The sequence below is a fragment of the Panthera onca genome, chromosome C2 (assembly GCF_046562875.1).
Source record: "Panthera onca isolate mPanOnc1 chromosome C2, mPanOnc1 haplotype 2, whole genome shotgun sequence".
NCBI lineage: Eukaryota > Metazoa > Chordata > Mammalia > Carnivora > Felidae > Panthera > Panthera onca.
In genome coordinates this window covers 111,491,872-111,517,122 of record NC_138347.1, presented here as the reverse complement: position 1 = coordinate 111,517,122, position 25,251 = coordinate 111,491,872, and the positions used below count along the sequence as shown (strand labels likewise).

Here is a 25,251-nt window from a genome sequence, read left to right as displayed (position 1 = left end):
AACTGGCTGGTTTCAGACCAAAAATTCCATTTGCCTTGAGAATATAGAACATGGAAACAGATTTTATAAGCTCATATCAGAAGTAAAATTTAAATTAAATGGTGATTATGACAATGTATTTGTATTACATGGCTAAAGACATGAGAATTTTTTTGGTTGTTAGACATGTATTCTGTTTAAATCTAATATACATCTGGGAGAAAGACTAATTTGTTAATCCAATTTTACAGAAGGGGAAGAAGACGCAACAGAACATTAAAGGAAAATTCCTTAAGCCATGTAGCACAGTGAAGTCTATGAGCAACATTGGTCTCTGAAATCAGACTGCCTCTCCAAACAATTCCCATTTTATTAAAATATCAACTCTTCCTCAGATTGGCCGATTAAAAAAACAAATGTTATATTAATTCTATTGGTCTATCAAATGAGTCAATGCAGCTGTGAAATGACTCCGTGAAAAAATGACAGCCAGTGGCCTTTCAAAAATAACTTTTTCTGAGAAAATTTGGGACTTCCAGAAGGTGACTGTAATCGCTCAGGGACATGACTTACTTAGGGAGAAAAAAAAGTTCAACTCTCAAAGAGGAAAATGGAAATCAGTAGTGCTGAGAGAAAAAAAGACTTTCAAAACCTGATTCTAAATTCCTTTCTGAGATTCACATGAGCACTTTAGCTCTAGAACAATGTTTCCAGAAACACAATCTATCAATAATGACATTTATAGGTCAATTACTATTACCTGGGGGATTTGGTCTACTCTTATTTTACAGTATATCTGCCAAAAGAAAATCATATATGGCATGTTTTGACTTGGCTCTAAGCTTTCTAAAAGACTTTCTTTCTTTTTCAGCTGAAACTCTGAAACTTACCTGCTACCCTTTTGGCCCAGAGCCAGTTCATCACTAAATCTACACTGTGCTGTGCTTCTCTGTATTCCAGCCAGCCTCCTATTTCAGACTTTGGCACAAATAACAAAGTGCTGATAGTGAAGCCACAAAATGTTAATATGAGGTCATTGGGGAGGAGGAGTATGGAACTTCTTGGTAAAGCCTGGAAAAGGCCAAATAAGCAGAGAACACTCAATTGCTGAAGAACCAAAAGGCAGATTCCTTGTAGCCACTATGGTAACAAACCATTCTCTTCACGGTTGGTAAGACAACTTCCTGGTCAATAGATTTCTAAGGCCTACTTTCTGTCTCCTAGGAGATAGGTCACTGAGGACTCGCTTCATTATTCATTAATTTATTACTTTACCCATCCCTTGCTACTTTAACCATCCATTTAAGAATAATTTTATTTTTAATATATACAACAGTGCTTGTAACAATTTAATGGACAAATTACTTGGGAATCTTGTTAAAATGCCATCTCTGATTCAGCAGTCTGGGGTGGGCTCAAAATTCTACATTTCTCCTAAGCTCACAGGTGATACCTGTGATGCTTCTCTAAGGACAGGAGAGATATAAATCTATTTCATTTCCCTTTCTCCTACACCAGTGTTTTTGACACTTGTTCAAAAAAAGCAAATTGTTGGGCCCAACCCAGCCCTACTAAATCTTGAGGTTGGATTGAGCAATCCTTGTATTATCAAGCCCTGCAGGTGATTCTGATGTGTGCTTAATGACCTATAGTTCCTAAAACCTGGCTGCATATTAGAATAACTTAAGGAGCTTACAGGTTGAATTTGACCCATAAAAAGAAATGTAGAAGTCCTAACTCCAGATGCCGGTGAATGTGACCTTTATTTGGAAACAGTCTCCCCAGGGAAGAAGACTATGCAGGAAAAGGGCAGAAAGTAGAGTGATGCAGCTATAAACCAAGGAATGCCAAGGACTGCCATCAACTAGCAGAAGCTAGGAGAAAAGCATGCAACAGATTCTTTTCTAGAGGCTTCAGAGGAAGCCTGGCCTTGCCAACACCTTGATTTAGGACTTCTGATCTCCAGAACTATGAGAGAATGAATGTCTGTCTTAAATCACTTAATGTGTGGTACTCTGTTACAACAGCCCCAGGAAATTAATACAGAGCTTTGAAAAACAAAAGAATGCATACCCCCTTACCACTTAAATCAGGATTTTGGGGAAAGTGTCTCTGCATGAGGATTTTAAAATCTCCCCCAAGGGATCCAATAAGTGATCAGTGTTGAAGTCCACAGCTCTAGACATTTTTTAGACTTAAATAGATTGAGTCAAAAACACTATAAGCAATTGTGTATCAGTGTAAGATCATGTGTAAGTTTTTGTTTTTTTTTTAATTTTCAATGTTTATTTTTATTTTTGAGAGAGAACACATGAACAGAGGAGGAGCTGGGGGGTGGGGTGGGGGGGTGGGGAAGAAGATCCGAAGTGGGCTCTGTGCTGACAGCAGTGAGCCCAATGTGGGGCATAAACTCATGAACTATGATATCATGACCTGAGCTGAATTCAGTCAGAAGCTCAACTAAGTGAGCCATACAGATGCCCCCATGTGTAAGTTTTTTTAAGTATCAAAATCAGTTATATAGATAAATATACTAAGACAACATTTCTCAGTTTGGTTAGGGAAATACTGTTATTAGAATCACCTACAGCCCATTAATAAGTGGTTCTTGGGCCCATCTCAAACCTAATGACTGGAGTCTCCTGCAGTAGTGTTTGAGTAGTTATCAAGCTCCCTTGAGGTAACCCCTGTGCACATTGACCTTTGAGAGTCATCCATATAGAGGTGACTGGGCAAGCCTGAACTACTAGGGAGAGCCTTCCTGAAGGTGAAGGGCCTGGATGAATGTAGGAAGAGAGCACGAGTGAGCAATGTTATCAGTTGGAACTACTGAGAAACTTAGCTGCTGGATCAAAGAAGCATTCTAGAAGCCAATGAACATCAGCTAGGGCTGGTGAAAGAATGGAGAATTTTAAAATGCAGGTGACAAAGGAACACAATTGGCATCACCCAGGAGCTGAGAATTAAAATGCAAAACCTTGGGGTCACCTCAGCCCTATTGAGTTAGAGACTGCATTTTAATAATATCTCCAAGTAATATAAATGTACATTAAATTTTGGGAAGCATTGTTCTGGTGCAGTAAGAAAACCTGTCAGAAGTTTCTAAGCAAAGACATGATATCATAAAATTATTCATGAATGAGCTTAGCTTAGTGGGGATGTCCAGGGCAAATAGAAATGCTTACAGAGCTTTCCTGTAAACATTTCTTCAATGATAGAAATGTTCTACATCTGTGCCATTCAATACAGTAGCCACTTGTGTCTGTTGAGCACATCAATGTGTTTAGTGTGACAGAGGAACTTAATTTTTTAAAAAATTATAATTTAATTAATTTAAATTTACATTTAAATAGCCACATGTAGCTAGTGGCTCCTGTATTAGCACAGGCTTGAGGCTACAAATGTGAAAACTAGTTAGGAGGCATTGGTGGCCAGAGGGTTCTCTGGGGCACCTGTGGGTATGACAATGTCATATGGAACCAAGTGTTAGTTCTGATGCAATTTTTATATCTGCTTAGAAAATATAGGCAATCCAATTTTCTATTGAAGAAATGAGGATATAATTATCCTATCTAGGGCTTATCTAGTGTTTATGTCCATTGCTTGCTTCTTACCTTTCCATTTTACTATTTACATTTCTTAGTTTGTCAATATTGCCATAGGGTCAATAGAGACAAGAAAGCTCATGTTGCAAGAGATCTGAATGCTCAAGGAGAGACACCATTAGTTGCCTGAAATTTTGGGGTTTGTTCAATCAGTTCCAAATGTCTGTTGCTCCCAAAACTCATTGTCTTTTTCCTTCATAACAGGAGAGGTGTGAGTGAAATGTCCTTAATTCTTGTTGGTGGGGTTTGTGTAGTGTACCAGTACTGTATTGAGAAAGTATTTGCTTGGAAAAGGGGAATGGACTCTCAAGGTTTTAGTAGATTTGTGTATAAATAGTTATTGAACATACAGACACAGTCTCCACTTGCAGAGTCCAAAATCTGTTAGGAGGCAAAATGCAAAGAGATAACTTCAGCAAAATATTGCTCTTACAAACAGAAATAATGATTTTGGCATAAAAGAATTCAAACAGGACAGGGAAGACTTCAATGGAAGGAAAATTTTTGAGCAGAAAGTTGAAAGATAAATAAACATTCCCCAGGTAAGATGGGAGTGGATTGGGGGAAACATGAACATCCTAGGGGGCATGGAAAAGGATGGTGGGTTTAGGGAAATTCTGTATGTCTGGAACAAACAGTGTAAGAAATTATCTTGATTGATGAATATTTAAGTCAGGAGCTAGATTGTGAAATAAATATTCACTGAGGAATTCTGACTTTATCTCACTGGTGATGAAGGGCCATGGAAGGTTTTCAATGAGGATTAATAACCAGGTCTTTGTGTTTAATATTTTAACATGGATAATATACTGGAGTGCACAAAACTAGACTCAAGAAGACAAGTTACAGTGGTATTGCAACAATCCAGGTAAGAGATGATGAGACCCTAAATTGAGAATGGAACAATTGGATGGGGAGACGAATTCTTGAGATGAGTTAGAAGCTAAGAAAATAGTCTAAATATCAAGTAAGATGAAGTTTTTAGCAATTTTTTAAAAAAAGCCATCCTCTAATGAATTGCTGCACTGGCAACATAGAGCTGGTGATTGGATGGGGGTGGAATGTGCTTGGACTTGGAAATCAGAGAAGTCTACACCTGAGACCCAAATCCATCACTTCTCAGATGGGTGACTCATGGTCAGATACTCAATCTGCCTGAACCTCAGTGAACTCAATGTAATTCCTGAGCTGCAAGACTGTTGGAATGCTTAAATAACATACGAAGAATACCTGGCACAGGTGGATAGCCAATTAACAATAGCTTTCTTTCCACCCTTTTTTTCAACTCTAAAATCTGTAACAATGAGGCTTTAATATATATATAAAAAAAAAGACAACTTTAGTTTTAGGAGTTTGTGTGGTCCAAGACTGTGATATAGAACCAGACCAGCCCTCTTCATGGCACACACTAAATTACACCTATTAATAGACCAAATCCTCCTGAAAAACTGAGGGCTGACTGAACAGTTTCAGAACAACCATTCATAGAACAGCAAGAAAGACAGAGACATATAACAAAGGGAAGCCCCACCCTCAACTGTGAACTGCAGTGGGGAAGGATAGCACTGGGGTACCAAGAACAGATCCCTCTGTCCTTGGGCACAGAAATTAAGCTGTGGTTTAAAAGAGCAACCAGGCTATCAATAAGACAACACTACAAGTCCACCAAATGGATATGAAGCTGCAGGAACACTATCCAAGTCAAAAGGACTGGAGAATGACATGGTTTATGTTTCCACTCAACATTAAAAGCCTAGGACAGAGGAGTCTGGACACCATAATGGGTTGGTCTGGTTCATCACAGCTAGTTTGTGACTTCAGTGAGCCCAGGGTCTGAAAGCCCATGGCAGCTTCTGTGGTACTAGGTCACAGAGAATAAGCCACTTTTTTTTTTAATTAAAAAACTTTTGAATTTCATTTAATTTTTAAAATTTGTCTTATTTTGTTTTTATTTTTGTTCTTTTGTTTTTCTTTTTTTCCTTTTTTTATTTTATTTTAGCATTACTGTTCTCTTTTCTTCTTTCTGTAAAAGCCACAGTTTAAAAAAGAGTAACTAACATATACAGCCACACTCCCGCTAGTCAACCAGCAAAAGAACCAAGCACACATAGCTTGCATAGGGGACATCATACACAAGACTACTCCTTCAAATTTAGGAGAAGTAGTCATTCTACCTAATACATAGAAACAAACACAGAAAGCAAGCAAAACATGGAGACAGAGGAATATGCTCCAAAAGAACAAGAAAAAAAAAATACTCATAAAAGAACTAAATTAAATAGAAGCAATATGCCTGATCAAAAATTTAAAGTAATGATCATAAAAATACTCATTGGGATGAAAAGTAGAAGAACTCATGGAGACCTTCAATAAAGATATAGAAAGCATTAAAAGAAGCAATCAGAGTTGAATACAGTAACTGGAATTAAAAAAAAAAAAAAAAAAAAACTAGACAGAGGTGCCTGGGTGGCTCAGTCGGTTAAGCCTCCAATTCTTGATTTTGGCTCAGGTCATGGTCTCATGGTTGTGAGACTGAGCCCCAAGTCAGCTTCTGCACTGAGCATGGAGCCTGCTTGGGAAACTCTCCCTCCCCCTCCCCCTGCCCCTCCCCTGCTCATGTCCTCTCACTCTCTCTCTCTCGAAATAAATAAATAACATTAACAAAACACACTAGAGAGAATCAGCAATAGATTAGATGATGCAGAAGAATGTATTAGTGATCTAGAAGACAGGGTAATTGAAAGCACACAAAATGAACAGCAAAAAGAGAAAATTTTTAAAAATATGTAGACAGATTAAGAGATCTCTTGGATAACATCAAGCTAACATTAACATTATGGGTGTCCCAGAAGAAAAAGAGAAAGGAATAGAAAACTTATTTGAATGAATAACCACTGAAAACTTCCCTTAACTAAGAAGGATATGGACATCCACGTCCAAGAATCATAGTGTCCCAAACAAGATGAACTCAAGGAGGGCCACATCATCACACTTAACTAAAATATCAAAGGTTAAAGATAAAAAGAGAATCTTAAAATAAGCAAGAGAAACAAAAAGTTACTTACAAAATAAAACTTATAAGGTTATCAGCTGATTTTTTAGCAGAATCTTTTCAGGCCACAAGGGAGTGGCAATATATATTCAAAGTGCTGGAAAGAAAATATATACAACCAGTAATGCTCTATCTGGCAACATTACCATTCAGATTTGAAGGAGACATAAAGCATTTCCCAGACAAACAAAAGATAAAAGAGTTTATCACTACTAAACCAGGATATGAGAAATAATAAAGAGACTTCTGAAAATGGAAAAGAAATGACCATGATTAGACATATGAAAATTATAAATAAAAATATGTAAATTTTGCCTATATACACATAAAACATGGAGCATAAAGTAAAAAGGGAAGAAATGGGTGGAAAAGGAAAGTTTTTTCTTTTCTTTTTTTTTTCAGAATAAATTTGAACTTAAAAGACCATTAAATTAATATAGACTGCTATTTACTTAGGATGTTACATATGAAGTGTATGGTCACCACAAACCCAAAATGTCCACAAAATTTTTGATGGATTCACAAAAAAATAAAGAGGGGCGCCTGGGTGGCTTAGTCGGTTAAGCGTCTGACTTCATCTCAGGTCATGATCTCGCGGTCCGTGAGTTCGAGCCCTGCATCAGTCTCTGTGCTGACCGCTCAGAGCCTGGAGCCTGTTTCACATTCTGTGTCTCCCTCTCTCTCTGACCCTCCCCTGTTCATGCTCTGTCTCAAAAATTAATAAACGTTAAAAAAAATTTTTTAAAAAACAAAAAAATAAAGAGAAAGAAAGCCAAACATAACACTAGAGAAACTCTACAATCACAAAGAGATGAAGAGAAGAGAGAAACAAAGAAAAATTACAAAAACAAGGAGAAAGAAAATTTAAAATGGCAGGAAGTACATACCTATTACTGATCATCTTTATTGATGACTTTGAATGTAAATAGACTCTACACTCCATAAAGAGACATAGGGTGGTATGATGGATTAAAAAAAAAAAAAAAAAAAAGACCCATCTATATGCTGCCTACACAACTCTCACCAAAAGACATGTACAGACTGAAAGTGAAGGGATGAAGAGACATTCACCATGCAAATGGAAGTGGGAAAAAAAAAGCTAAGATAGCAATACTTATATCAGACAAAATACACTTTAAAACAAAGACTGTAATGAGAGATAAAGAAGGACACTACATAATGATAAAGAAATTAATCCAACAGTAGGATATAACAATTATAAACATCTATATACCCAACACTGGAATGCCTAAATACATAAAGTAAATATTAATGAAAATAAAGGAAAAAAAGTGATGGCAGCACAGTAATAGTAAGGGACTTTAACACTCCACTTATATTAATGGATGTATCATCCACTCAGAATCAATAAGGAAACATCTTTGAGTGACACAGTAGACCAGATGGACATAACAAATATATACAGAACATTTCATCTATAAACAATAAAATACATACTTTTCAAGTGCACATAGAACATTCTCCAGAGTAGATTACATATCAGCTGTAAAACAAGCCCCAGTAAATTTAAGAAGATTGAAATAATACCATGCATCTTTTCCAATTACAACAGTATGAAACTAGAAATCACAAGATAAACCTGAAAACACACAGATATGTGGATAAACAACATAACACTAAACAAGCAGTGGGTCAATGAAGCAATCAAAAAAAATTTTTTAAATACATGGAGACAAATGAAAATGAAAACACAATGGTCCAAAATCTTTGGGACACAGCAAAAGCAGTTCTAAAAGGGAAATGTGTGATGATATAGTCCTATCTCAAGAAATAAGGAAAAGCTCAAGTGAATAATCTAGCTTTTCACCTAAAGTAACTAGAAAAAGAAAAGCAAACAGAGGCAAGGTGAGTAGAAGAAAGGAAATAATGCAGATCAGAGCAGCAATAAATGACATAAAAATGACTAAAAATAATAATAAAAAAATCAGTGAAACCAAGAGCTGGTTCTTTTAAACAAAATTGTCAAACCCTTAGCCAGAGTCATCAAGAAAAAAAGAATCCAAACAAATAAAATCAGAAATGACAGAGAAGTAACAACTGATACCACAGAAATAAAAAGGATTATAATACTATAAAAATTATACACCAAACTGGAAATCCTAGAAGAAATGGCTAAATTCCCAGAAACATACACTCTTCCAAAAGTGAACCATAAAGAAATAGAAAATCTGAACAGACTGATTACAAGCAACAAAATTGAATTGGTAGGAAAAAAAACTACCAAGAAATAAAAATCCAGGACCAGATGGAGTCACAGGTGAATTCTACCAGACATTTAAAAAAGATTTACTACCTATTCTACTCAAACTATTCCAAAAAATAGAAGAGGAAGGAAAACTTCTAAATACATTCTACAAGACTAGAATTACCCTGTTGCCAAATCCAGAAAAAGATACCACCAGAAGAAGAAGAAGAAGGAGGAGGAGGAGGAGGAGGAGGAGGAGGAGGAGGAGGAGGAGGAGAAGAAAGAAAGAAAGAAAGAAAGAAAGAAAGAAAGAAAGAAAGAAAGAAAGAAAATGAATATACAGGCTAATATCCCTGATGAACATAAATGCAAGAATCCTCAACAAAATATTAGAAAATTGCATACAATACATTAAAAAGACCATTCACCACTATCAGGTGGGATTTATTCTGGGGATGCAAGAGTGATTTAATAGTAATCAATCAACATCATCTACCACAACAACAAAATGAAGAATAAAAACCGTACAATCATCTCAACAGATGCAAAAAAAAAAAAAAAAAAAGCATTTGAGGGATACCTGAGTGGCTCAGTCAGTTAAGCATCCAACTTCCACTCAGGTCATGATCTCATAGTTTGTGAGTTCAAGCCTGGTGCCTGGCTCTGTGCTGACAGCTCAGAGCTCTGAATTCTGTGTCTCCTTCTCTCTCTGCCCCTCCCCCACTCACGCTCTGTCTGTCTCTGTCTCTTTCTCTCTCTCCTTCCAAAATAAACATTAAAGTTTTTTTTTTAATTAAAAGAAGAAGCATTTGACAAGATTCAACAACTATTCATGATAAAAATTCTCAACAAAGTGGGCTAAGGGGAACATATCCCAGCATAATGAAGGCCATATACAGAAAAACCCACAGCAAACATCATACTCAATGGTGAAAAGCTGAAAGCTTTCCCTCTAAGATCAGGAAAAGACATGGATGTCCACTCTCACCACTTTTACTCAACATAGTACTCAAAGTCCTAGCCACACCAATTAGACAAATAAGAGACATCCATATTGGTAAAGAAGTTAAACTGTCACTATCTGCAGACATGATTCTAAAACTAGACAATCCTAAAGACATTACCAAAAAGCTACTAGAAATAATAAATAAATTCAGTAAAATGGCAGGATACAAAATTAATAGCCAGAAATTGGTAAGGTGTTTTTACACTAATAACTAAAGGGAATTTTTAAAAAGACACCATTTACAATTGCACCAAAAATAATAAAATACCTAGGTATAAACTTAACCAAAGAGGTGAAAGCTCTGTATTCCAAAAACTATAAAACACTGATAAAAGAAACTGAAGATGACACGTCAAGATATGTCATGCTCATGGGTTGTAAGAGTTAATAGTGTTAAAATGTCTATATTTCCCCAATCTACGGATTTAATGTAATCCCTATCAAAATACTAACAGCATTTTTCACAAAACCAGAACAAATAATACTGAAATTTGTGTAGAGTCACATCAGACCCTGAATAACAAAATGAATCTTGAGAAAGAACAAAGCTGGAGGTACTATGTATCAGATTTCAGGATATACTACAAAGATATAGTAATAAAAACACTATGGTACCGACACAAAAATAGACATATAAGATCACTAGAACAGAGTAGAGTTCCCAGAAATAAACCCACCATTTTATGGTCAACTAACCTATAACAAAGGAGGCCAGAATATACAGTGGGGAAAAGACAATCTTTTCAATAAATGGTGCTGTAAAAAGTGAGATAGCTATTTACGAAAGAATGAAATGGGCAACTTTCTCACATCATACACAAAAATTTCTCAAAACGGATTAAAGTCTTAAATGTTGGACTCAAAACCATAAAAATCCTAGAAGAGAACAGAGGCAGTATTTCTTTGACATCAGTTGTAGCAGCATTTTTCTAGATATGTTTCCTAAGGCAAGGGAAAAAAAAAAACAAAAATAAACTTTTGAAGCTACATCAAACAGCTTTTGTACAGCAAAGGAAACCATCACCAAAACAAAAAGACAACCTACTTAATGGTAGAAGATATTTGCAAATGATAGATCTGCTAAGGTGTTAGTATCCAAAATATAAAGAACTTACACAAGTCAACATCCAAGAAAAACATACAATCTGATTTAAAAATGGACAGAGGACCTTAATAGACATTTTTCTAAAGAAGACATCCAGAGGCCAACAAACACATGAAAAGATACTCAACATCAGTCACCATCAGGGAAATGCAAATCAAAACTACAATGAGAGGCTCCTGGGTGGCTCAGGTGGTTGGGTGGCCAACTTTGACTCAGGTCATTATGTAATGGACCGTGAGTTCAAGCCCCATGTCAGGCTCTGTGCTGACAGCTCAGAGCCTGGAGCCTGTTTCAGATTCTGTGTACCCCCCCTCTCTCTCTCTCTGCCCCTCCCCCACTCACGCTCTGTCTCACTCTGTCTCTCAAAAATAAATGTTAAAAAAAATTTAAAAAAACTACAATGAGATATCTCCTCATACCTGTCAGAGTGGCTAAAATAAAAAGAAACAAAAGGTGGTGTGGATGTGGAGAAAAAGGAATGTTCATGCACTGCTGGTGTGTATCTAGCCACTGTGGAAAACTGTATTGGCATTTCTCACAAAATTAAAAATAGAATTACCATGTAACCCAATAATTCCACTATTGGGTATTTGCCCAAAACAAATGAAAACACTAATTCCAAAAGATACATGTATTCTCATATTTATTGCAGCATTCTTTACAGTGGACAAGATATGGAGGCAAACTAAGTGTCCATGAATAGATGAATGCATCAGGAAGATGTGGCATATACATACAGTGGAATATTACACATACCATATAAAAGGATGAGATGTGCCATTTGCAACAACATGGATGGATCTAGACGGTATTATGACAAATTAAGTCAGAGTGAGGAAGACAAATACCATATGATTCCATTCATAAGTAAAATCAGACAAAAAACAAATGAATAAAAAACAACAAAAACCAAAACCAGAATCAGACCTATAAATACAGAGAACAAACTGATGGTTGCCAGAAGGGAGAGTTTTGCCATGACAGGATTTCAGTTATGGCATGAATAAATCACAAGAATAAAAGCCACAGCACAAGGAATACCGTCAATGATATTGTAATAGTGATGTAATGAGACAGAAGATAGCTAGACTTGTGGTGAACATAGCACAATATAAACTTGTCAAATCACTAAGTTGTACACCTGACATGAATGTAACACTGTGTGTCAACTAGACTTAAAAAAATAAAGAAGACAACTTCTCTTTGTAAATTGGCAGTCTGAAAGCCTAAAACATGTTTCTGGTTTTTTTTTAAATAAGCAATTTATTATTGGTTTTCCTCGTATGATCAGGCCCAGTGCACCACTATTTGAAATCTCCAAGTGACAGCTATGTTAAATGTAACAAAATTGTAATGTTCATAAAGCTGACATATTCCAATCAATATGCATGTTGGACAAAAAGTTGGATTCAATAAAGCAGTCCAATGCTACATCTATTGCCAAGTGGATTATAAACAATTTCTGATAATAACTAAAAATCCCCAAAGTGAAAAGTTATGTCAAGTCAAATCCTGTGCAGAAAGGTTGTTCTCCATCTTCTGAGATACTTTTAGAAATTGCTTTGAGTTAAATATGTCCCTCTGTGTAAGATAAGTAATTATCAGATACACCAATAGGAAAAGGCCGTAAAAGGGAGATTTAGCATTGATGGTTGCTAGCATCACTAGTCAAAGTCATTTTGATGCAAACTTTCTATACGAGGCCAGACTGCCAAGAACCTTTTTAAATTATAAAGCTAATAGGAAAATTTTGTTTTCATAATATTTCTCTAAATTTACTACTGTGGAATATAAAGTAGAAGAATCTCTTGGAATTTAAAGCATAATTCTATAGTTAAATTTGCAAAAACAAAGACTAAAGCAACAAAGGAAAGCCTACAAGAATCTTACTTGATAACAGTGCATACAAAGATGTACTTAGAAATAATAAAGGCGAAAAAGTTTAGCCTTCAGACTACTGATTCTGAGTTGGAAATTATCAAACTATACCCAAAATTTTACCAAACACTATGACTTGTAGGGACTTCTTAGGACATGAAACTGACAGTTTTTAGTAACCACTTTGTGCTTGAGGACTATGAGGATTACTTCAAATGCATTATCACTTACAATAGTCACAGATATCTTATGTGCTGGAGTTATTTTGCATGGGGGAATACTGACCTGCAGAGAATTTAACTTGCCCCAACTCACACAGCTAAAATGAAGTTACATAATTTATACAGCTTAAGTGATTTGCTCAAAGTTATACAGGATTTGAACTCATGGCTACCTAGCATGAAATTTCTGCAATCTTTATTATCCAGGATAAGTTCTTTTAGTATATGTGCTGCCGAAGCGAGCACACAGGGTAAGTTCTTTTGAAGGCTCAGTGTCATCACCTGAAAAATTGGAATAGTGATTATTTCTGGGTGTATTCTTCAGGATTCCGATAGGAAATCAATGTACACCCAAACTAGGCAATTGATGATTCTAATAAAGGGGCTATTTACCAGAGTGTGAGAAAACATATGAGAGAGGGACGATGCCCTGAGCTAGGAATAAGGAAGAGCTCTTACTACTCCTTAACCTTCAACGGCATGGAAGGAAGGAGGAAAAGTTGTAGAGAGCGCTTCTTGCCATGAGCCAAGGATTTCAAAAGGAAAACAGAGCCAGTGATCCTCTCAATAGATGCAGAAAAAACATTTGACAAAATGTAGCATCCTTTCTTGATAAACCACGCCCCCCCCCAAGAAATTATATAGAAGGAACATTCCTCAACATCATAAAGGCCATAAATGAAAGGTCCACAGCTACTATCATCCTCAATGGGGAAATACTGAGAGCTTTCCCCTTAAGGTCAGGAACACAACAGGGATGTCCACTCTCACCCTGTTGCTCAACATAATACTAGAAGTCCTAGCCCCAGCAATCAGACAACAAAAAGAAATAAAAGTCATTCAAATTAGCAAAGAAGAAGTCAAATCTTCACTCTTCACAGATTACATGATAAAACCCATGGAAACCCACAGATTACATGGAAAACCCAAAAGACTCCACCAAAAAACTGCTAGTACTGATACATGAATTCAGCAAAGTTGCAGGGTTTAATTTCCATGTACATAAATTCGTTGCATTTCTATACGAAGCAGCAGAAAGAGAAATCAAGGGATTCATCCCATTTACAACTGCACCAAACACCGTAAGATACCTAGGGATAAACCTAAACAAAGATATGAAAGATCCATACACTGAAAACTATGGAAGCTTATGAAAGAAATTGAAGAAGACACAAAGAAATGGAAAAAAAAAAAAAAACATTCCATGCTCATGGATTGGAAGAACAAATATTGTTAAAATGTCTATGCTGCCAAAAGCAGTCTACACATTCAATGCAATCCCTATTAAAATAACACCAGTATTCTTCACAGAGCTAGAACAAACCATCCTAAAATTTGTATGCAACCCAAATAGCCAAAGTATTGTTAAAAAAGAAAACCAAAGCTGGAGGCATCACAATTCAAGTCTTTTAGCTGTATTACAAAGCTGTAATCATCAAGACAGTATGGTACTGACACAAAACAGATCAATGGAACAGAATAGAGAACCCAGAAATGGACCCACAAATGTATGGCCAACTATCTTTGACAAAATGGGTAAGAATATCCATTAGAAAAAATACTGTCTTTTCAGCAAATAGTACTGGGAAAACCGGACAGCAACATGCAGAAGAATGAACCTGGATCACTTTCTTACTCATACACAAAAATAAATTCAAAATGCATGAAAGACCTAAATGTGCAACAGGAAACCATGATCTCACAGTTTGTGAGTTCTAGTCCCGCATTGGGCTCTGTACTGACAGTGTGGGGCCTGCTTTGGATTCTCTCTCTCCCTCTCTGCCCCTCTCCCATCCAATCTCTCTGTCAAAAGAAAGAAAGAAAGAAAGAAAGAAAGAAAGAAAGAAAGAAAGAGAAAGAGAGAGAAAGAAAGGGAGAGAGAAAGAAAGGGAGAAAGAAAGGGAGAAAGAAAGAAAGAAAGAAAGAAAGAAAAAGAAAAGATCTCTTACAAATATATAAAATGTATAAAAGACCTAAACATAAGACAAGGAAACCATCAAAATCCTAGAGAACACAGGCAGCAACCACTTTGACCTCAGCTGCAGCCACTTCTTACTAGACACGTGTCTGGAGACAAGAGAAATAAAAGCAAAAATGAACCAGTGGAACTTCATCAAGATAAAAAGCTTCTGCACAGCAACGAAAACAATCATCAAAACTAAAAGGCAACCAACAGAATGGGAGAAGATACTCACAAATGGCATATCTGATAAAGGGTTACTACCCAAAATCCATAAAGAACTTATCAAACTCAACTCACTCAAAGAACAGACAATACAGTAAAGAAATGAGCAGAAGACATTAATAAGCAATTTTTCAAAGAAGACATGCAGGTGGCTAACAGACATGAAAAATTGCTCAACATCACTCATCATCAGAGAAATAGAAATCAAAACTACAATGAGATACCAACTCACACCTGTCAGAATGGTGAAAATTAACAACTCAGGAAATAACAGATGTTGGCGAGGATGCAGAGAAAAGGAAATCCTTTTGCACTGCTGGTGGGAATCCATGCTGTGCAGCTACTCTGTAAAAACAGTATGGAGGTTCCTCACAAAAATAAAAATAGAACTACCCTACAACCAAGCAACTGCACTACTAGGTATTTATCCAAAGGATACAAAAATGGTGATTCAAAGGGGCACAAGCACCCCATTATTTATAGCAGCGCTGTCAACAATAGTCAAATTGTGGAAAGAGTCCAAATGTCCATTGACTGATGGATGGATAAAGATTTGGAATATATATATAAAAGAATATTACCCAGTGATCAAAAGGAATGTAATATTGCCATTTGCAACAGCATGGATGCCAAGTGGAATAAGTCAAGCTAGAAAGACAAATATCATATGATTTCACTCATATGTGAAATTTAAGAAACAAAACAGATGAACATAGGGGAAGGGAAGTAAAAATAAGATGAAAACAGAGAGGGAGGGAAACCATGTGTGGATACTGAATAATCAATTGGACTCATCCACTCGTTCACTAGTTAATCCAAACTTTCTAGCCTTGCAGCATGTTCAAGTCCAATTTATGCCTCCATAGAATTATAAAATATTTCCAGTCAGGAGTCTAATAATATCACACACCATTTTGTAGAACAGTGACTATTAAATCTAAGAATGCCAAGTTGCTAACATGTTGCTACATAGCCTTATTTACATTGCCCAGATAAAAGGAACCTGTCTCTACTCTTCATCCCTACATGAATGGGAGTTAGTTTGATGCACTTCTCATAGTTACCACTCAAGATACATGGTGTGATTTAAGATTGTCTTAGAAGACTGTAATCCTGATGATTTTATTTCCCATTCAGAACGTATGGAGTGTTGTCCTTGGAAACCTATATATGTAATGGTGCACTCAGGATGTATTGTGAGTGAACTGTAAATACATTTTCTAAGTCTACTAGCCTGGTAGGAAATCAGATCCAGAACTGTTCTCTTCAGTATGTTTACAGTTGGAAGAGTTCTTCCCCTGGAGAATTTAGAGCTGATGTGTGCATAAAGACCACTTCATACGCTCAAGTTTCATACATTGTAAGGAAAAATAGGGCTCCTTCAAGGTTTTTCCTCTGAGGGATTATTGCACAAAGAATCCTCTACCTCTCCAAGATCTAGGGACTAGAAACATTTACCTGAAATGCTTTCCTGCGAAGAATAATGACATGCTAAATCTTATCTTAATATTTAGAATCCCTCAGGTTTTTGAGCTGGTAATAGTCTAGGATTGTGAATATCATTTAGACTTATAGCCTGAATTTTCACTGTTAGTTGTGGCCAGTGATCCCAAGAATAAAGAGGTATTGTCACCAGACCAAATGGGGATGGCTCTAGTCACTCATGACCACTGCTCTAAAAACAATGAGAACAGTCTTCAGAAATGGCTGCATTAGCATTTACTTTGTCCTGTGTGGACTTCAAACATTGAGAGTAAAGTGAAATAATTTTGGAGTTTCTCTTTAAAAATTTCTATAGGTAATTATTTTCTTAATTGAATAATTCTTCAGTAACACTACTACCCGTCACTCACCAAATGCTCTGTTTTCAAAATTCAGCTTTTCGTAGAAAATGACATATACTGTCATTCCCATAAATCAGAGCTCCCAACCTTTTCTGAAGAGGAAATTATTTATTCTCCTAAATATTTGACCTCACAGTAAAAGAAATGAGGTTGTTGTTCATAAAATCAATGAGTGGGCAGAGAAACGCCTGGGGGAAGTGTTTGTGTATAATAGCTACCACTCTGCATTTGACCAGGAAATTATCATTGTCCAGTTGGGGGTATTGTTTTTTTTGTTGTTGTTATTGTGATAATAGATCATATTTTCTATTAATCTTATAAGAAAGTTGTCTCTTTTCCCCTCTTCCAAAAATTACATACCCCACACGTCTATCTCCTATTCCTGAGGGGAGCTAATATAATCATAAAACTAGAATGTTAACCTGTGTATCATGCCTCAAGCCCCACTGGCAACTTCCTGTCAAACGATTGTTTATCCCTTTCTTCCAGTAATGGAAAACTCATTACATACTATCGTACTCCCCTCCATCTAGACAACTCGGTCTTTCAAATCTCATCCCTATGTAGATTCAAAATCTCCTTCCTTCTTTTGTATTTGTCCTGACCCTTCCATAAACAGAGATGGTTGTCTTCCTCATTGTCAATGCTATATGTTTGGCACTTACTATGTGAAAGACATTGTACTAAATACCTTATTTAATTCTTTCCCAAACATCGGAAGGCAGGTATTGTTATCTCTACTGTGCAGATGAGAAACTCTTGAGACTTTGAGAGGTAAACTAATTTGACTGATGTCATCTATCAAAGATGACAAAACTGGAATTTGTACACAGGCTGTCCTGATATAGACTGAATTTGACATATTCGGTTCCAGAAAAATTCTGTTTTGTAACTCCAAATCCATATACTAGACTCTCATATGTATTTAATTGGAAAATCCAAAGGACTTTTTCATCTGCAATGCAGCTTGACCCCTCCATGACATCCAATACTGTTGACTGATCCCTGACCTTCACCCATCATTGATGTATCATTTATTACCAAAATGATATTTATAAGCAAGAACTCCCTAATTCCTACTATAGAACTATTTTCAATATGTTTTTATTTAGTTATACATTGGTGGCCCAAATTGAAAACTTCTAGAAATAATTCTGTTCATTCTCCCTAGTCAACACATGTAGAAACCTATGTGTCCTTTGATCTCCTCCTCCTCTCAGTGCTCAGTCCAACACTCAGTTAGTATTGAAGACTTGGCCTAGTTCACCTTGGCTAATGACAAGTGCTCCAGCTGACCATTGAAAGAATATATTTCATGATCATAAGCAATAATATTTAGTCCATTCCTCATACTCTAAGTTTTCACTTTTAACCAATCTCTAAATATAGATACTTTATATACTTCTCTAGATATTATCTCTTTACATGCATGTATTTATGATGTAAAAGTATTTTGGGTAGAGTAAAAGGTTTTTAATATTATTTCAATTGGCTTTTTACGATTTCTACTTGTTGTTCAGCATTCTTATACTTATTTTCTCTGCATATGCAGCTATTTAAATAAATGAGCATTTAAATGTTAGTTTTAATTTAACTGTTAGTATTAAATAGAGAAAGAGGAAAAATTATGCCTTTAAGAGCAGAGAAGGTCTTACTTATTTTTATATCATACTACCTAGAGGTTGTATTAAATATCAAATGTGGGCTGAAGAATAAAAACTAAAAATAAAAATGATTGAAAAATTAAATAGATTAGAACTCTGCTGAGATAAATTCCTGAAATATATGTTTGGTGTATGTTAAACAAAAATTTAACGTGGAAATTATCCAAATATGAAATAACTTGAAACGAACCCGTCTTCCAATTGTTTCCTCACATACTAGGCAAGTGAGGCAGCCTCTATTCTTTGTGGTTCCAAGCTTTCAGCTCATTCATTTTCAGTTAGTCATTCAGCTACTAGACAGACAATTATTAACCCCAGGTCTTCAACTAGTTACTTGGGTCAGGCCTTCGACCAGGGACGGTACATTATCAAGATGAGAAAGCCCAGCAATGCTTCCTGCCTTTCTTGAGCTTATGAGCAGGGAAAGCACACAAATATAAAATTTCACAGTGAAAATTGTTACAAAGGAGAGTTTTATTGCCCTCAAAGAGCATATAATAGTGAGATTTAAACCAGTAAAGGCAGGGTTCCCAAGGGAAGTGAAGAATGAGACATGATCTAAAGAAGGAGTAGGAGGAAGCCCAGGAGAGCCCGGGGAATTGTAGGTCACAAAGAGTGGAGTGGCACAGGGTCAAATGACATGAAGAGGACAGAGAGGTGAGGAATGAAACCTTCAGTAGGTTTAGTAGCTGCTGACCTTAGCAAGGGAGAGTCTGGTAGGGTTTTGAAACAGAAGCTAGATCAGATAGGCTAAGGAGTGAGTGGGGGACAGGAACTGGAGACAGGGTGTGTACATGGTTCTTTCAAACAGTTGGACTGAAAAGGGAAGAAAGATAACAGAATGAGCCAGAGAAACTTGTGGGGTTAGGAGTGGTTGTTTTGTTCCTCAGTCTTGTTAATCAAAGAGGCCTGAACATATATAAATCTAGGTATAGACTGAGACAGTGTCTGAATAGATTCAGAGACAAGTCTTTGAGAGTGTCAGACTCCTGAGGAGCTGGACGGAGAATGACAGGAGAGAGCAGCAGAAGATAAGATCATGTGTTTCGTATCAAGGGTATGGGAAGTTTCTGATAGCTTCTATTTCCTATATAAAGCATGAGTGGAGTCATGCAGTCACCAACTGAAATAGGATATCTGGGGTTGGAGGTGAGGGTTAGGCAATGGAGGAGATTTGAAATGAAGGGGTGATAGATGAGAGTGAGTTAATGAAAGGTAGGAAGACTGCCACAATTGAAAGCTTATCTGAAGTTGATAATCCTGAATTTCTCATGGCACACATCTTTATGTCTCAAAATGTTACTTTTACTCTCCCACCACTAAAAATATATGAGTTACATTGTACAGTACCCATACAAGGCTATCTCTTCAACCTCAAGTTTTTTGAGTTGCAATCTGAGATTCTCCTTTTCTCACTTTAGACTACATTTTTTTCTTAGGAATTTTATTTAGGTTTATAATTTGCAATACTGTCTACAACAGAAGTGTCCATGGACTTGGTGTAACCAGCCAACTAATTTGTTTTGGCTCAAAAAGTGATTTTTAAAAATCTTAAACTAGTTAGAGCTTATAATAAAATCCAAGTTTCTGTTTTCTCTTAAAAGATTAAAAAAACTTGCTGCACTGACCCCACAGTCCCACATCAACGATCTATTGGAGCAGAGTAACAGCTGCCCCCCTCAGATTGGACATGCTCTCTCCAGCTCATGACAGTCCCCCCATTCATTATTATCCACTTCATTCACTTCCCTTGCCTAGGCAGCAACCATGACCTGTAGACGTTTGAGTTTACGATTCTCAATTTATGAATTTGTAACTCCCAAAGATTTAATTTCACCTCAGACAGCTCTTTTGTATTTCAGATATCAACTACCAATAGTTGACTGGATGGTCTTTGGGTGATTGAAACTCAGTATCTGCAGAGGTAAGTGATCTCCCAAAGTTGCCTCCTTTAAACTTATATCCTGGCTTTTTTATGATTACTCTGTTTACCGAACAAAAAACCTGGGAGTCTACTTTCCAAGTACTTCTCTATTCTATTTCCTTCCTCATTTTTATTGCTATGACTTAATTTCAGACAATAATATTTCACCTGAGCTATTAAAATAACTTAACCAATAACCTCTACTTTCTCTTCTCTTCCCATACTTCCTCTATACGGCCACAAGATTGATTTTTCCAAGCATGGTATCTTTTCTGGCACATTTATTTGAATTGTAGCAAACTTCTCATAATTTTTTCAATGTGTTGGCATACTTCACATGTGCATCTTGCCAGTTGCTGTTCCCTCAACCTGAAATGCCCTCTGCTTCTGTCTTCTTGGTGAATCCCTATTCATCCTCCAAGACACAGCTCAAATATCACCTCCTCTGGGAACCCTCACTGCTACAAAGGTCATTTAGGCAGAGCCTAATGGCACAGCCTTTCATACAGTGCTCAGGAGGGATCTGCTTACATTCAGACCTACCCCAAGTAGACCATGAGCTTGAGGGTAGATACTGTAGCTCTATAATCCGGTTATCCTCAGTGCTTAATTCCTGGCCATCTACTAGATATTTAAGAAAATAAATTCTTAAATTCAGAAAAACAGTAACATTGTAATAGGGAAAATCTGCCTAACTTTAAAAGGAAGATTACCAATCTATCACAAACTCTGTAACCTAATTTACTCTACAAAAGTTAATCTTAAGACTCCAACCAAGAGGACGTAACATGCTCTAAAAATATTTGTTTTTGTAGGGGAGTGTTCCTAATATATGAGAAATGTGGGATCCCTCCATCCTACTATGTATTAAAATAAATTTAAAAATGAAATGTAAAAAAATAAGCTCATAAAAGAAAGAAGAATATATTTAGAAGAGTGGTTATATAATATTGGTGAGGGATTAGCCTTTCTGACCATCACACTCAAAGCAGAAAACAGCAAGTTAAAAAATGGGTAGCTTTGAAAATGGATAATAGATGGGTAGTGTAACTATGAAACTTCTATAATTAAAAAAAAATTAAATTAAGTAACGGTCAGGAGAAAATATTGAAGACTTTTATGACAGAAGAAGGTTTATTTATATTCTTAATATATAATCAATTGAAAAATAAAAAGTGAGGTCTCTCTCAATTAAAATGCATTAGCTTAAGTCAGAAGATTTTTTTTATATGCGAAATGTTTCTCTACTATCATCTCAACTAGTGTTTTGCCAGATATCTGATTCTCTAGATAGCTAAGGTATTTAGGTACTGGTATATCTTTGGTTTTGGTTTTTACTTCTATGTTTTGAGCAGTTTTGTCTAAGACAAAGTTACTGTTTGATACCTTTTGGGAAAAAAGTATAAAAGTGAAGATGTTTAGTCATTTCCCTCTCTAGATACCATGCACACTGTTAAAGGGAAATGAAAAGAAGGAAAATGACACTTTTTTCCTTGCTTCAGTTCCCACCTGCCTATTATTCAATTCACAGAACTTTGGGGAAGATTAATGATACGGTTAAAAGTACCATTCTGAACATACTTTTTCCTAAAGAAATCTGTTCAGAGCTCTCTTCTCTTTGGAGAAAAGATTGCATATAAGGGAGAAGTTTATTTTAAAAATTTTATTTTACAATAAAGTTGAAAAGAATAAGAGTGAAAATGATAAATGTTGTAATAAACACGTAAGTAAGAGAAGGATGGAATCTTAAGAGTCAACTAGAAATACAAAGGAGCTGTGTCCCCCCTGTTGCATAATTTGTCAGACTAACTTCAGGGTATTGCTCTCAGCTCAAGGTTTGGATTAAATTTGTTTTTCTTCACAGAGTCTACATTTCTCCTAACAGAGGTTTGCATCTATGGAGACAGTTTGGAAACCTCAAGCATTAGGATACTTATGCTGCTTTTCTCAACACATTCTGTGAAAGGACACAGTCCAGACCAAGGTTATGCAAGTGAGAAAAATAAGAACCAGAAACTAAAAGAAACTATAAAGCCAAATTACGGATTTTTAAATTAAATGTATTGTTCAGATTAATCTGTTCAGAATCATTTTTAACATTTAGAATTCAATCATGTATAAATTACCATGGATATTACGGTTCCTGATTATAATGTGATATATATCAATACTAGATTCAGAATAACAGGCAAAGCCTTACAGAAAAGGAATGTAAATGAGTGTGTGGATGGTAACCACTGTAGTCTTACACCTGTCTTCATAACCTGGAAGTATGATATTATATTGGTCTCTGGGATATTCTAACCCAATATCTGTCATAAATAGTTGTATTTTTATTCTTGGACTTAAATTTCTGAATGTTGAGTTTCAAATATGGCTCAGTCGGCTGAGTGTCCAACTTCGACCTTGGTCATGATCTCGTGGTCCATGAGTTTAAGTCCCGTGTCAGTCTCTGTGCTGATAGCTCAGAGCCTGGAGCCTGCCTCAGATTCTGTGTCTCTCTCTCTGGCTACCCCTCCCCCACTCATGCCCTGGCTTTCTCTGTCTCTCAAAAATGAATAAACATTAAAACAATTTTAAGTTACAGTGAGTATGCTAAGTGAAATTAGAGAAAGACAAATATCATATGACCTCACTCATATGAGGACTTTAAGAGACAAAACAGATGAACAAAAGGGAAGGGTAAAAAATAATATAAAAACAGAGGGTTACTGGAGGGGGTGTGGGAGGGGGGGATGGGCTAAGTGGGTAAGGGGCACTAAGGAATCTACCCCTGAAATCATTGTTGCACTATATGCCAACTAATTTGGATGTAAATTAAAAAAATAAAAAATAAGACAATAAAGCAATTTTAAATTACTCACTGTAAAGAATAATTTATTCCCTTGTGACTAATTTAGAGGTGAGATTTCACACATCTTCCACCATTTAGCAACCAGCAACTAACATGGAATTAAACCAAGTATCTTCGAGTGGTGAATGCCATTGCTAAAGTTATCATAAAGCCAAAGCACTTTAAAGAAGAGATAAAATTTTCAAAGTGGAAAATTCCAGTTGTAGGAAGTCAACAAATTAGAAACAAGAACATAGGAGCAGAGAAACAAACGCCAAAAAAAAAAAAAAAAGACCAAAAAATTCTAATATCTGCTAAAACTACAGAAGCAGAATATGTTCGTACCATTTTGTCCCAACAAAAGAAAAATCTTTTATTCCTTCACACCTCAGTGGAGTCCCAGGTCATTACCAAGGGTAATAGGTTATGATGGTCTTGAGTCATTCTCTGAGGGAGAGAAGGAGAGATTAAATTCAGCATCCTCTACTGGCAAAGCAATTTGGTATGTTCTACATCAGAAAATAGTTCTGATGCTTCAGTTATCTGGAAAATTCATCTTTATGAACCAGTTTCCTGGAAGTGCTCAATAAATGGAGCATCATTGCATAGAGATTTGTTGAAGGGTTTGGCAAAACCCTTCAAGTTATCCATTTAGAGTAAATGGCTCAGCATAAGCATCCAACTCCACATCTTTTAGTTTTATGATACCTACTGTTTTAATTTTAGGCTTGGAAGATTCAGTTCTTAAATGAAACCTTAATGGGATCTTCCTTAAAACATTGTTTCAAGTTTAAAGAATAGCCCTTGAGATTGATTTTGCCTAGAGCTGGGAGACAGAGATGTATGCCATGTTTTCATCAGATGCGTCAGTAACCCGACTTTTGAAAAGCCTTACCTGGTAAACATTAACAATCTCTCCCAGCTCAGAGTAGATGTATTTGACTCATATGACTCATCCAACTGTTATTACAGCTTATACGCAGTTTAATTATACTTTGATCAAGGCACTGACTCCCACAGAAGCTAGGGAGGCATGAATTATCATTATAATTCTCCTTGTGAGAAATTGCTATGGTTTACTTCTCTATTTCTCCATGACACAGGATAGTGGCTGAAAGGGAGTGATAAATCATGGAGAAACTGAATTCAGACTCCCATCTCAAAGAATTTTAGTTGTTTTAGTTGTTTGATCCATTTTCCTGTGATTTGTCTGTTTCCAGGGCCCAACCTGTTCCTATGAGGAAGGATTACCCACTATGTTCATCCCTAAAGCCAATATCTGACATTCCATCTCTGATTACTGTCCCCTTCTTAGTCCTCCATTCCTGGAGATTATAGTTCCATATTATTAATCCATTCTGCCTGAACTTGGGCAACTGTTTCTTATATTTTAATAAGACATATACCATCAAGTCAATGGTCTGACAAATGTGCTATGGCCATGAAATACTTTTCAATGATTTTGTCAATATTTGAACTACAAAATTAAGAAGTCATTAACTTCTATATTAAAAAAAAAGAAGCCATTAACTTTTAATTTCTGCTCAAGCTTGTTACTTGACTAAAAACTTTTCATATTAGCTCATGTGACATTTCCATTACTCATTATAATCATGTTTTTAGTTCTTGCAGCCATGATTCTTTTAGTGCATTCCATTTGGCACCTTTCAAATTCTTCACCAAAAATAAACTTTTGTTCTCTCTTTAGTTTCTTTTTTATTGGGATACATCCCAGTAATTTTTAACTAT

At 36.2% G+C, this 25,251-nt stretch overlaps 1 long non-coding RNA gene across 1 annotated transcript; it reads left to right on the top strand.

Annotated features, from left to right (window-relative positions):
- The first annotated feature begins 1,042 nt into the window (after positions 1-1,042).
- Positions 1,043-22,722, top strand: LOC132683269 (uncharacterized). Its single transcript, XR_009612137.2, has 3 exons — positions 1,043-1,150; positions 20,608-20,669; positions 22,534-22,722. It is a non-coding gene; the product is annotated as an uncharacterized LOC132683269 (long non-coding RNA).
- The last annotated feature ends 2,529 nt before the right edge of the window (positions 22,723-25,251 follow it).